General features: G+C 35.6%; 1 protein-coding gene across 2 annotated transcripts in view; it reads right to left on the bottom strand.

Annotated features, from left to right (window-relative positions):
* LOC140157345 (uncharacterized) overlaps positions 1 to 1,627 on the bottom strand; it is a 100,430-nt gene extending 98,803 nt beyond the window's left edge. For both annotated transcript variants that reach the window (XM_072180506.1, XM_072180508.1), the window contains exon 1: positions 1,493 to 1,627. The gene's annotated coding sequence lies outside the window, so the exon portion shown is untranslated. The remainder of the gene's footprint in view (positions 1 to 1,492) is intronic.
* Positions 1,628 to 13,339: the final 11,712 nt, after the last annotated feature.

The following is a 13,339-nucleotide window of genomic DNA, read 5'->3' as shown; positions in this document are numbered from 1 at the left end:
GGCCATTATTTCAATGTTCATTTTCTCGGTAAAATGACGATTTAGGTACACGATAACTCAATAAATACAGCATCTATAGGTAAGCAAATATGATCATCGTAAAAAGCATGATCGACTCAAGAAACGGTTTTCTCATTTTTTATATTTTGGTCTATTTCCGATTTTAGGCATCATTTTGTGCAAATAGGCGTTTGTGAATTTTAAAAAGTTCAGTTAGATGCCTTATATGGTCAATATCTCAAAAACTAAGGCCAATATCAAAAAAATAAAAAAACCGTTTTTGGAATGGAGCCTCAAGATTGAGCTAAAAACAAAATAAAATATTTTGGAAAGAGTGTAGATCTCTTTTGTTGTAGTATCATTAAATTGCCAAAAACTCACTTTTTTGTGATTTTCTTCATAATTGTTGTTTTTACCCCAAATCTGTATTTATATTAAGATTTATTGATGTCTTGCCTTTATAAAAATGTATACTTTTATATGTCTTGCGCGAATAATTACAAAGTTATTGCACTTTTACTACATGCATGTCTGAGAGTACACAGCCACCTTAACATCATCAGTTATTTAGTTACGTTTGGTGTATGCGTTAAAGTACCCAAATAAATCAGTTCTCGACGATACAGTTCTTTCATCAGGGATGACCCTGTAGGCCTATGACCGCATATCTTCTGAAGTTCCGAACTTTCAACGTCTATAGATAATAGGTGGAGTTATTTGGACTTTGCTGGACTTCTACTCACTTGATGACTAGTTCTCTGTATGAGATTACGCTTCCGTCTTCCCCTTTCAATGCCGGGAGCTTTATGCACGTGTGACCAGTGTGTCAAGTTCAATTTTCGTTAAAATCGGGACTATTATTACACCCAGGTTAGTACGCGTAATGAAATTCATTGACAATAAATGATGACCCGTACCCGTTCCAGCAAAGCCTATACGTACCTTCAGTCGGCTTGGCAAGTTCTGAGGTAGGCCTATAAACTATTAAACCCAGCGGGCAGCGGAGAAGGTTTACCATAAACATGATAAAACATGTTTGAAAACGTGATGCAAACCATTTAATACCAGAATGTTATTTAACTCTTGACGAAATATTCTGCAAAAATGTTTACCCAAAATATTTTACATTAACATACTAAAATCGTATTCATGAACTTTATGTTACCCGACATTTAAATGTTATTTTAATACTATTATTAATAGATAGGGGCCTATATTTCGCTGGAACACACTGCAAAAACAGTGTTTAGAAATCGAGGACAGATTGGTGTTTAGAATGTTTAATGTATAGCATTTAAAAACTTTAATGTTTAGATCCTAAACACATTTCACGTGATTATGTGTTAAGATGTTTCAGATCTAAACATTAAAGTGTTATGCTAGACATGAGACATCTAACCTTCTAAACACCAACCTGTCCGCGATTTCAAAACAATGTTTTGGCAGTGCAGGTCTCCGCTACTAAATAAATACATAATCAAAGCAAACTTACCTTTTCTTTATGTGACTGGTAACCGTGATTTTGTGTTGCTTACTAAGGCGCAGAAAGAGTTCAAATGGTATCTGGATCTTACCTGCAGTGAGATTTTGTTTTCGTGGTAAGCGGTTCATCCAAGCATGAAGACAAGGCCGGGAGACAAGGCCGGAATTTGAGACCTTTGTGAAGATTCGAGACCTTTTCAATTTTCATTCAACAGTTGAGACCTTTTTCAGCATTTGATACCATTTTGGCGGATCCGGCCGCCTATACGGGAAACAAGGTCAAAATACCAGTACGCAATTTGTAATCCTATATTAAAGGAAGGTGAGCTATATTTGGAAATCACATTCTTTAAAACTTACGTATAATCCGGGCGTATAACATAACATGTCGTCCCTTTCAAACATTCGGGCAAAAAGAACACGTATTGTTCCTTGTAAAGCCTAAAGGTGATGGAATTATGCTGATTTTATACTGCGTGATACTGGTAGTCTGCAGTGTTTTTATTAATGATAATCATCATGATCATGTAATAAATTGATATCAAATGAGAGATTCTATTTTTCTCATTAACATTATTGAAATTAGGAGCTCCAAATCGGTGTATTTCCGAAGTTATCGTCAAAAAACTGTTGAAAGCGTGGTATACCACAGTCGAAACTATATAATTCAACGGTTTTTGATGATTTCTCTGGAAATATACCGATTTGGAGCGCACAATTTCAATGAGAAAAAAATTAGCTTTCACCTGATACCAAAATCAGCATTTTGGTGGGGGTAAAGTGGGGATGAGGCTGTCAGGTTACCAGCTAAAATGTAAACTTGGCTTTAATTATGAATAGAATAGTATACATGATGGCTCTATAAGGAGATGCAAAATCAGAATTTTGATGGGGTAAAGTGGGGGATGAGGCTGTCAATCAGGTTACCTACCTTTAATAGCTGAAATGTAAATTGGCTTTGATGAATAGAATAGTGTAGCGATGGCTCTCTATATAAGGAGATGCTTGACAGAGTTTTTCCAAAGCGAAAAAGTTTGCATGTATAATCACTAAGTATGCGGAAACATTTTGCGCGTATCCTGCCAACAGGAAGTAAATAAATATTAATGCCATAATGTGCGATCTTATAATATGAAATTGGGTGTTTTTTTTTCAAACCCGAGTTTTTTGCATATTTGTAATGTTTACACATGTAAATTGGTTAATTTTTTTCAAACCTGAATTTTTTGCATATTTGTAATGTTTACACATGTCCCAACTTCCACCTAAATGGAATCGGTCAAATTTGTTGTCTTTGTAGGTCAACAGAGCAAAGATCGACATATTATCATAATTTAAAAATTATGATAATATGTCCTCCCATAGAACTATATACATGTTAAATGGCCAAAATAACCAGTGGGGTTTCTTTCATTTTACCTTGTTATTTCAACCTAAAATGGACAGCAACCCTTCCCGTCAGTTATTAGGCCTACTAATATTATTTCAACATTATGAATAAAGAATAACAAAATCAAAATTTGACGGAAATCGTATTATTTTTAACGCGACGAAAGAAGAAAACCCTTTCTACGGGTCCGCGGATCCGACCAACCCAGATTTTACACAATAATTGGGAAACAATTTTTTCCTGTACAAATGAATGCCGACCCAAATATCGAAAATAGCAGGAACATTTTTAAATTGCATAATATTTACAGATTTTGGTGAGTTTTTTTTGGGTCATTTGCAAAGAAGAAGAAGAAGAGAAAAAAGAAGCAGAACCGATCAACCTATAATTGAAATGTCCGTCCGCCCATAGAACAGGGGTTTTTCGTCGCCTTACGGTAAATAAAAAAAATATTGTGAAAAGTTGACACAGATTCATGATTTTTAAAGACGTCCTATATAACCATTGAATGGTGGGAGGCAATTCCCCCTCCCCTATATTTTCTCCTCCCAAAATTTTCTGAAATTCACCAAAAATAATTCCTGGCGCCGCCCTGCCACTGCCTAACGAAAGTCCTAAATTGTGAGAGGATATCAAAGTTTGTGAAAACCTATAGTTCAAATTTTGGTCAAAGTTGACTTTCGTTTAAGGAGGGGGAGCAGTCAGCCTCCTAACAAAATCACTTTCCTTTATACATGTACCCAATAATTGAACGACAAGATGAGAGCATAATTTATAATCATTCAGAACTCCAATTAAACAAATATTAAATTTTGGCTTAATGACCTTCGACCCCTCGTAGGATGCATAGGGGGCACATAAAAACGGAACCGATTCTAGTTTTATCCTTTGAGGTATAGGATGCCAAAAAGATATATGCTAACTCAAAAATCACCCCATAGCGCCATGTACTACCCATGACTACAGTTACATTGATTAATTCAACCTTCAATGGCGACATGTTTGGTAGATATCAATTATGGCGAATTCATCTTGGGGTAGATATAGCACTTATTCAAGTCATCATGAAGAGATTGATATATCAATCATATCAATCACAGGGATGATTGATATGATTCTCGAATACTGTATGGAAGTATTCGCAACGCTATTTCAACAATACCAATCTCAGCTGTTGATAGCTACTTCATCAATGCCAATATCAGCAGTAGATAGTTACTTCATCAATACCAATATCAGCAGTAGATAGCTACTTCGTCAATACCAATATCAGCAGTAGAAAGCTACTTCATCAATACCAATATGAACAGCAGATAGCTATTTCATCAATATCAATATCAGCAGTAGATAGCAATTTCATTAATGCCAATATCAGCAATAGGTAGCAATTTCATCAATGCCAATACCAGCAGTAGATAGCTACTTCATCAATACCAATATCAGCAGTAGATAGCCACTTCATCAATACCAGTATCAGCAGTAGATAGCTACTTCATCAATGCCAATATCAGCAGTATTTAGCTGCTTCATCAAAACCAATATCAGTAGTATATAGCTACTTCATCAATGCCAATATCAGCAGTACGAGTATTTAACTGCTTCATCAATACCAATATGAGCAGTAGATAGGGACTTCATCAATGTCAATATCGGCAGTAGATAGCTACTTCATCAATACCAATATGAGCAGTAGATATATACTTCATCAATGCTAATACGGTATCGGCAGTATATATAGCTTCATCAATGCCAACATCAGCTGTAGATAGCTACTTCTGGCCGATCTCAGCTGGTGATAGTTACCAGCAAACACAAAAACGTTTTAAAAACGTTTTAAATAAGTTATATTTTGGCTTTTGGTTTAGGTAAAAACGTTTTAATAACATTAAAATGTCGGGTTATATAAAGGTCATGATAACGTTTTAAAACGTTTTGTATGAAAACACACTACAACAATATCATTTTAAATGTTTTCAAAAAATGTTATTGTAAACTATTTTTGCAAACATTTCTGCCAAATATTGTGTCAATACTTAAATAACATTATGTTAAAATATTTGAACCCAGCAAAAACAGAAATGTTCTTAAAATGTTTTTTTCAAAACCTTTAATAACATTTAAATGTCGGGTTATATAAAGGTCATGAAAACGTTTTTAAAACGTTATTGAAAATATTTTGGGCAAACATTTTCGAAAAATATTTTTCAACCCCAAAATAACATTCTGTTTAGAATGTTTTGTATCAAGTTTTCAAGAATGTTTTTGGAATGTTATTAAAACGTTTTTATATCCTTTATATAACCCGACATTTAAACGTTTTCTGTAAAACATTTTTGTTTGCTGAGCAGTAGATTATCAAAAAATGTTTTTTACGGTTATGAAAACGTTTTATACTCTTAATATACCCTTTATATAACCCGACATTTAAACGTTTTCTGACAACCTTTTATAACCTTTTGCGAATGATGTCGAAAACGTTTTGTGTTTGCTGGGTAATTCATCAATATCAATATCAGAAGTAGATAGCTACGTCATCAATACTAATATCAGCAGTAGATAGCTACTTCATCAATACCAATATCAGCAATAGATCTCGACTACATCAATGCCAAAATCATTCCTGGCGCCGCCCTGCCACTGCCTAACGAAAGTTCTAAATTGTGAGAGGATATCAAAGTTTGTGAAAACCTATAGTTCAAATAAAAATTTTGGTCAAAGTTGACTTTCGTTTAAGGAGGGGGAGCAGTCAGCCTCCTAACAAAATCACTTTCCTTTATACATGTACCCAATTGAACGACAAGATGAGAGCATAATTTATAATCATTCAGAACTCCAATTAATGACCTTCGACCCCTCGTAGGATGCAAAACGGAACCAATTCTAGTTTTATCCTTTGAGGTATAGGATGCCAAAAAGATATATGCTAACTCAAAAATCACCCCATAGCGCCATGCACTACCCATGACTACAGTTACATTGATTAATTCAACCTTCAATGGCGACATGTTTGGTAGATATCAATTATGGCGAATTCATCTTGGGGTAGATATAGCACTTATTCAAGTCATCATGAAGAGATTGATATATCAATCATATCAATCACAGGGATGATTGATATGATTCTCGAATACTGTATGGAAGTATTCGCAACGCTATTTCAACAATACCAATCTCAGCTGTTGATAGCTACTTCATCAATGCCAATATTAGCAGTAGATAGTTACTTCATCAATACCAATATCAGCAGTAGATAGCTTCTTCGTCAATACCAATATCAGCAGTAGATAGCTATACTTCATCAATACCAATATGAACAGCAGATAGCTATTTCATCAATATCAATATCAGCAGTAGATAGCAATTTCATTAATGCCAATATCAGCAGTAGATAGCAATTTCATCAATACCAATACCAGCAGTAGATAGCTACTTCATCAATACCAATATCAGCAGTAGATAGCCACTTCATCAATACCAGTATCAGCAGTAGATAGCTACTTCATCAATGCCAATATCAGCAGTATTTAGCTGCTTCATCAATACCAATATCAGAAGTAGATAGCTACTTCATCAATGCCAATATCAGCAGTATTTAGCTGCTTCATCAATACCAATATCAGCAGGTAGCAACTTCATCAATGCCAATATCGGCTGTAGATAGCTACTTCATGTCAATACCAATATGAGCAATAGATAGCTACTTCATCAAGGCCAATATCAGCAGTAGATAGCTACTTCATCAATACCAATTTGAGCAGTAGATATCTTCATCAATGCCAGCATCAGCTGTAGATAGCTACTTCTGGCCAATCTCAACTGATGATAGCTAATTCATCAATACCAATATCAGAAGTAGATAGCTACGTCATCAATGCTAATATCAGGAGTAGGCCTAGATAGTTACTTCATCAATAGCAATATCAGCAGCAGATCTCGACTACATCAATGCCAGATCAGCAGTAGATAGCTGCTTCATCAATACCAATATCAGAGGTAGATATAGCTACTTCATCAATACCAATATGAACAGTAGATAGCTACTTCGTCAATACAAATATCAGCAGTAGATAGCTACTTCATCAATATCAATATCAGCAGTAGGGGGCCCAGATAGCAATTTCATCAATGCCAATATCAGCAGTATTTATCTGCTTCATCAATACCAATAATTACAAGATACATATTTGGTGCATGCGCACCAATATGAACCTCGCGCCAATCGATCAGTGTTCAACGCATAAGTGACGTATATTTTATTGCTTAAGCATTGGAGAAACAGGTAACCCTGAAAAAAGGGACCCACATTTTATGATTTTTCCTACATGTATAACTACAAACCTATTAGATGTACGACCCCAGGTTTTTTTTTATTGTATTCTTTATTTTTTTCTCATTCATTTGACACCACCTCGGGGGTCTTACTATGCATTGCCTCAAGTTCGGTAGTGACGTCAGTGCGTATGTTTCATAAATTCATTAACCAATGATCCTACAGATATGCGACCACTGACTTTTTTGTTCCTTATGACCTGAGGAAAAGTTTGATGATATCATCCCACGACTTTATATGATATTTGGAAAGAGATAGAGGATTAAGTGCACAAAGTAGAAAAAAGTGACTATATCTCATTAACCAATGTTCCTACAGATATACGACCACTGACCTTTTTGTTCCTTATGACCAGCGGAAAAGTTTGACATATCGCACGACTCAGTAGGATAATTGGTTAAAAAGATAGAGGGCTAAGTGCACACAATTTTTAAAAAGTGACTATATCTCATTAACCAATGATCCTACAGATATACGACCACTGACTTTTTTGTTTCTTATGACCAGAGGAAAAGTTTGACATATACACAAAAGTGACTATATCTCATTAACCAGTGATCGTACAGATACGCGACCACTGATTTTTTGTTCCTTATGACCAGAGGAAAAGTTTGACATATAGCACGACTCTTTAGGATATTTGGTTAAAAAGATAGAGGGTTAAGTGCACGAAGTACAAAAAAGTGACTATATCTCATTAACCAGTGCTCGTACAGATACGCGACCACTGACTTTTTTGTTCCTTATGACCAGAGGAAAAGTTCGACATATCGCACGACTCTCTAGGATATTTGGTTAAAAAGATACAGGGTTAAGTGCACAAAAGTACAAAAAGTATCTATATCTCATTAAACAATGATATTAGGCCTTGACCACCGACGTCAAAAATTGACCCATTGACCCAGTATAACACCCCTAATCAACCATGAAACCCTTCCAACCATAACACCCACTACTTACTCTCAATGACACCTCTCGACCAACCATGACACCCCAGCAAACACAAAAACGTTTAAAAAACGTTTTAAATAAGTTATATTTTGGCTTTTGGTTTTGGTAAAAACGTTTTAATAACATTAAAATGTCGGGTTATATAAAGGTCATGATAACGTTTTAAAACGTTTTGTATGAAAAACACACTACAACAATATTTTTAAATGTTTTCAAAAATGTTATTTTAAACTATTTTTGCAAACATTTTTGCCAAATATTTTGTCAATACTTAAATAACATTATGTTAAAATATTTGAACCCAGCAAACACAGAAATGTTCTTAAAATGTTTTTTCAAAACCTTTTAATAACATTTAAATGTCGGGTTATATAAAGGTCATGAAAACGTTTTAAAACGTTATTGCAAATATTTTTCGCAAAATATTTTTCAACTCCCCAAAATAACATTCTGTTTAGAATGTTTTGTATCAAGTTTTCAAGAATGTTTTTGGAATGTTATTAAAACGTTTTTATACCCTTTATATAACCCGACATTTAAACGTTTTCTGTAAAACATTTATGTTTGCTGAGCTGAGCAGTAGATTATCAAAAAATGTTTTTTAAGGTTATGAAAACGTTTTATAGTCTGAATATACCCTTTATAAAACCCGACATTTAAACGTTTTCTGACAACCTTTTATAACCTTTTGCGAATGATGTCGAAAACGTTTTGTGTTTGCTGGGTAGCTACTTCATCAATACCAATATGAGCAGTAGATAGATACTTCATCAATACCAATATGAGCAGTAGATATCTACTTCATCAATACCAATATCAGCAGTTACTTCATCAATGCCAATATCAGCAGTATTTAGATGCTTCATCAAACCAATATCAGAAGTAGATAGCTACTTCATCAATACCAATATGAGCAGTAGCTAGCTACTTCCTCAATACCAATATCAACAGTAGATAGCTACTTCATCAATACCAATATTAGCAATATTAGCTGCTTCATCAATACTTAATCAGGAGTAGATAGCTACTTCATCAATGCCAATATCAGCAGAATTTAGCTGCTTCATCAATACCAATATGAGCAGTAGATAGCAACTTCATCAATGCCAATATCGGCAGTAGATAGCTACTTCATGTCAATACCAATATGAGCAATAGATAGCTACTTCATCAAGGCCAATATCAGCAGTAGATAGCTACTTCATCGATACCAATATCAGCAGTAGATAGCTACTTCATCAATGCAAACATCAGCTGTAGATAGCTACTTCTGGCCAATCTCAACTGATGATAGCTAATTCATCAATATCAATATCAGAAGTAGATAGCTACTTCATCAATAGCAATATCGGCAGCAGATAGCTACTTCCAGTATCAATATCAGAAGTAGATAGCTACTTCATCAATAGCAATATCGGCAGTAGATAGCTGCTTCATCAATACCAATATGAGCAGTAGATAGCAACTTCATCAATGCCAATATCGGCAGTAGATGCTACTTCATCAATGTCAATATGAGCAGTAGATAGCGTATTATACTTCGTCAATACCATGAGCAGTGCCAGTAGATAGCTACTTCATCAATGCCAATATCGGCAGTAGATGCTACTTCATCAATGTCAATATGAGCAGTAGATAGCGTATTATACTTCGTCAATACCAATATGAGCAGTGCCAGTAGATAGCTACTTCATCAATGCCAATATCGGCAGTAGATGCTACTTCATCAATGTCAATATGAGCAGTAGATGCTACTTCATCAATGCCAATATCGGCAGTAGATGCTACTTCATCAATGTCAATATGAGCAGTAGATAGCGTATTATACTTCGTCAATACCAATATGAGCAGTGCCAGTAGATAGCTACTTCATCAATGCCAATATCGGCAGTAGATGCTACTTCATCAATGTCAATATGAGCAGTAGATGCTACTTCATCAATGCCAATATCGGCAGTAGATGCTACTTCATCAATGCCAATATCGGCAGTAGATGCTACTTCATCAATGTCAATATGAGCAGTAGATGCTACTTCATCAATGCCAATATCGGCAGTAGATGCTACTTCATCAATGCCAATATCGGCAGTAGATGCTACTTCATCAATGTCAATATGAGCAGTAGATAGCGTATTATACTTCATCAATACCAATATGAGCAGTGCCAGTAGATAGCTACTTCATCAATGCCAATATCGGCAGTAGATAGCTACTTCATCAATGCCAATATCGGCAGTAGATAGCTACTTCTTTCGCAAAACACCATTCTGACACTTGTCACGTAAAATAACATCATCAAAATTATATGTCCAAGTAGGACCTATTGTGAGAAAGACAGTTTTGCCAAAAATTGATTACGATAACTTTTTTATGTTTTCTATTGTTGCATGTGTCTCATTTTCATTTACCACCTTTATTTGGGATCAGATTGCGTTATGTATGATCACTTTACATTTTCCATACTGACACGAGATCGAGAATAGTCCCACCTTCGAGTAAAGTTCTACCACCAATTTTTCGAAAAAATTACAGAAATTGTAAAAAAAAAAGCTAGGATCATTCATGGTTGACTTAATCCACTGCATTTTGAAATTATTAATCGAGTATGATATGAACACAAATTATAACTTATTAAAATTATTAAAAACAATCTTTTTAAAATCAACCATGAATGATCCTTGCATTTAGCTCTAGGTCCAGGGACACTCCAAAACCGGGAAAAATAAATTCGAATATAGCCCCCCCCCCCTAAATTTTGAAGAAAAAAATCACCAAAAAAGGGGGTGGGACTATACTCAATTCAGTATGGTAATTACCGTAAAATGGGGTAACTTCGGTCAGCGGGGTAACTTTGGTAAATGTGGTTTTTTTAATGGGCATATTTTCGTACAGCAATATTGTTTTTAGTCATATTTGGTGTCAATTTGTTAAGAAATATATTTGGAAGAAAAAATACTTGCTCATGTCCAATTTCCTCAAAATTTACGAACAAATCGGGATTTTTGACCAAAAATGAGCATTTTTTTACATTTTTTTCAGAACAAATAAAAATCGATATTTGTGAGCAAGGATGTGTGCTTGATTAATTTTACAAGGCGTCAAATGTCACCAAAAAAACCCCAACTTGTCCACATACAGCGAAGATCATTTAAAAAAATGTATTTTTCTTCATGGAATGTATAATAGTATACCGTACTCTGACCAAAGTTTGGTCAGGCTATTTTTAACCCCTAGGGCACCCTTACAAAATTTTTTTTTTTTTTTTCAACTTCAAGGTGTAGAAGGGAAATGTCATAAGAAGGAGATAATTAGAAATATAATTGGTTTAGTTTGGAAGCAGTAGTTTAAAAACTCTGAAAAGTGCCCACCCAATTTTACGGTAAATAATTATAACAGAGAGGAAAAACAAAGCAAAAACATTTGAAAGACACCCAGTTATTACTATCTTTGTATATTCTCTAAGAGTGCACACCAGTAAATACAAGCCTCCTACACCATGTGAGGAAAAAATCAGTGTTTTAACGAGGAAACGTGCATGATGACTGAATTAAATCCATTAGAAAAGGCTTAAAACCCAACTATTATGCCCTTATTTATATTTAATCCTCATTTAGGCCTGGGAAATAGATTGTCTGTGAAAAATGAGCAGGATCTGACTTTTTATTACAATTTGGCTAAACTTTCAAAATGTGTTACATTTCAGAAACACCAAGCTATGTGTGAGGTGGCGTACGCTGTATGGGCTATAGGGTGCATGATCTAGTCGGCATTTTCCTGGAAAAAAATGCTGGACTCCGTATATAATTTCCACAATAGATAACTTCATCTGACCTTCGACTTGCAGAAAAAGTAAGTTTTGAAGAACTGAGTCGCTCTGGAGTCAAGAAAATGACGTTTTCCTGGACCCTGTTTGTGCAATAATTATGAGCCCTGGGGCAGGCCCGTAGCCAGGATTTTTTTGGGGGGGGGGGTGCTGATTTTGAAAAAGTGGATTTTTTTCCAAGGGAGGGGGCAATTTTGTGAAAAGTTGACTTTCTTCCCCAAATTTGAACCTTTTTGACCAAAAAAGCTTTAAAAATCTGATTTTTTTGGCTTGCTACGCTCGCAAATTCTTAAAGTTTGGGACTTTTTGTATACTTTTGCAAATTTCACCCCCTGGCTACGGGCCTGCCTGGAGGAGGGTAAAATTGGGGGGGGCAGAAAAAAATGTTGGTGAGCCGAAAGAAGCAAGCAATTTTTGGCCAGCCGAGGGGGGGGGAAGCAATTTTTGGCACACATTCATGCCTTTTAAATAAAACTCTCTAAAAAGGCTTAGGAAAACAGTGCGGAAACGCTTTAATTTTCCTACTCACTGCGCTCACAACATATATCTAGACCATTTAAAAGGGCATTTCGTGATTCACAGCCTCGTCCAACACCCCCCCCCCCACTTTTCTCAAAAAAGTGGAGATTTTTTTGTATCACTGGAAACCTTTGGCTACATAATGTTTTGTACAAAACAATCTTTGCAGATTAATTCGTTTGGCAAAGATATTGCGAAATTTGAATTTATCGAAATTACAACACATTGTCTATGGAGTAGTGTAGGCCCTAATACACATAGGCCTAATCATGCATAACTCGCAAACGCAAAATCAGAATCAACTGAAATTTTGGGAATAAGCTTTTTTCGTGAATATCTACTGAAAAATGTCATAAAAAGAGGATGCTAGGATCACGAAATACTCCTTTAAGGTTAGCAAATTTGGATCCAAACAAATCGGCATGTGGAGGGGGGGGCAACGATTTTGGCACTGCCGAGAAGGAGGGGCAAGCGATTTTTTACAGGCCGATCATGAGGTGGGGGCAAGCGATTTATGACAGGCCGTTCGGAAATATAACTACCTTCATGCCCTAATGTAACAGGAAAAATCACTCAATAGGCCTATTTTATTTGAGCCCCAACGCCCACTTTTGGCGAGGGGAAGAAAAGAAGGAAGGAATATTACCGTAGGCCTATAGGTCCCCATAAATCATAATGTGTGGCAAAAATTGCTTCCCCCTGCCCCCCCCCTCCTCGGCCTGGCAAAAAATCTCCCACTCCCTCTCGGCCAGCCAAAAAGTATATTTTCGCCCTCCCCTCTCGGTGAAAACGGTTAAAATCTGGTATAAAAAAACCCAAAAAACTTTTTAGTCTTAAGACAAGT

Source organism: Amphiura filiformis, chromosome 7 (assembly GCF_039555335.1).
Source record: "Amphiura filiformis chromosome 7, Afil_fr2py, whole genome shotgun sequence".
Taxonomy (NCBI): domain Eukaryota; kingdom Metazoa; phylum Echinodermata; class Ophiuroidea; order Amphilepidida; family Amphiuridae; genus Amphiura; species Amphiura filiformis.
Note: the sequence above shows the minus strand (reverse complement) of the source record. Positions and strands in the feature narration are given on the sequence as shown.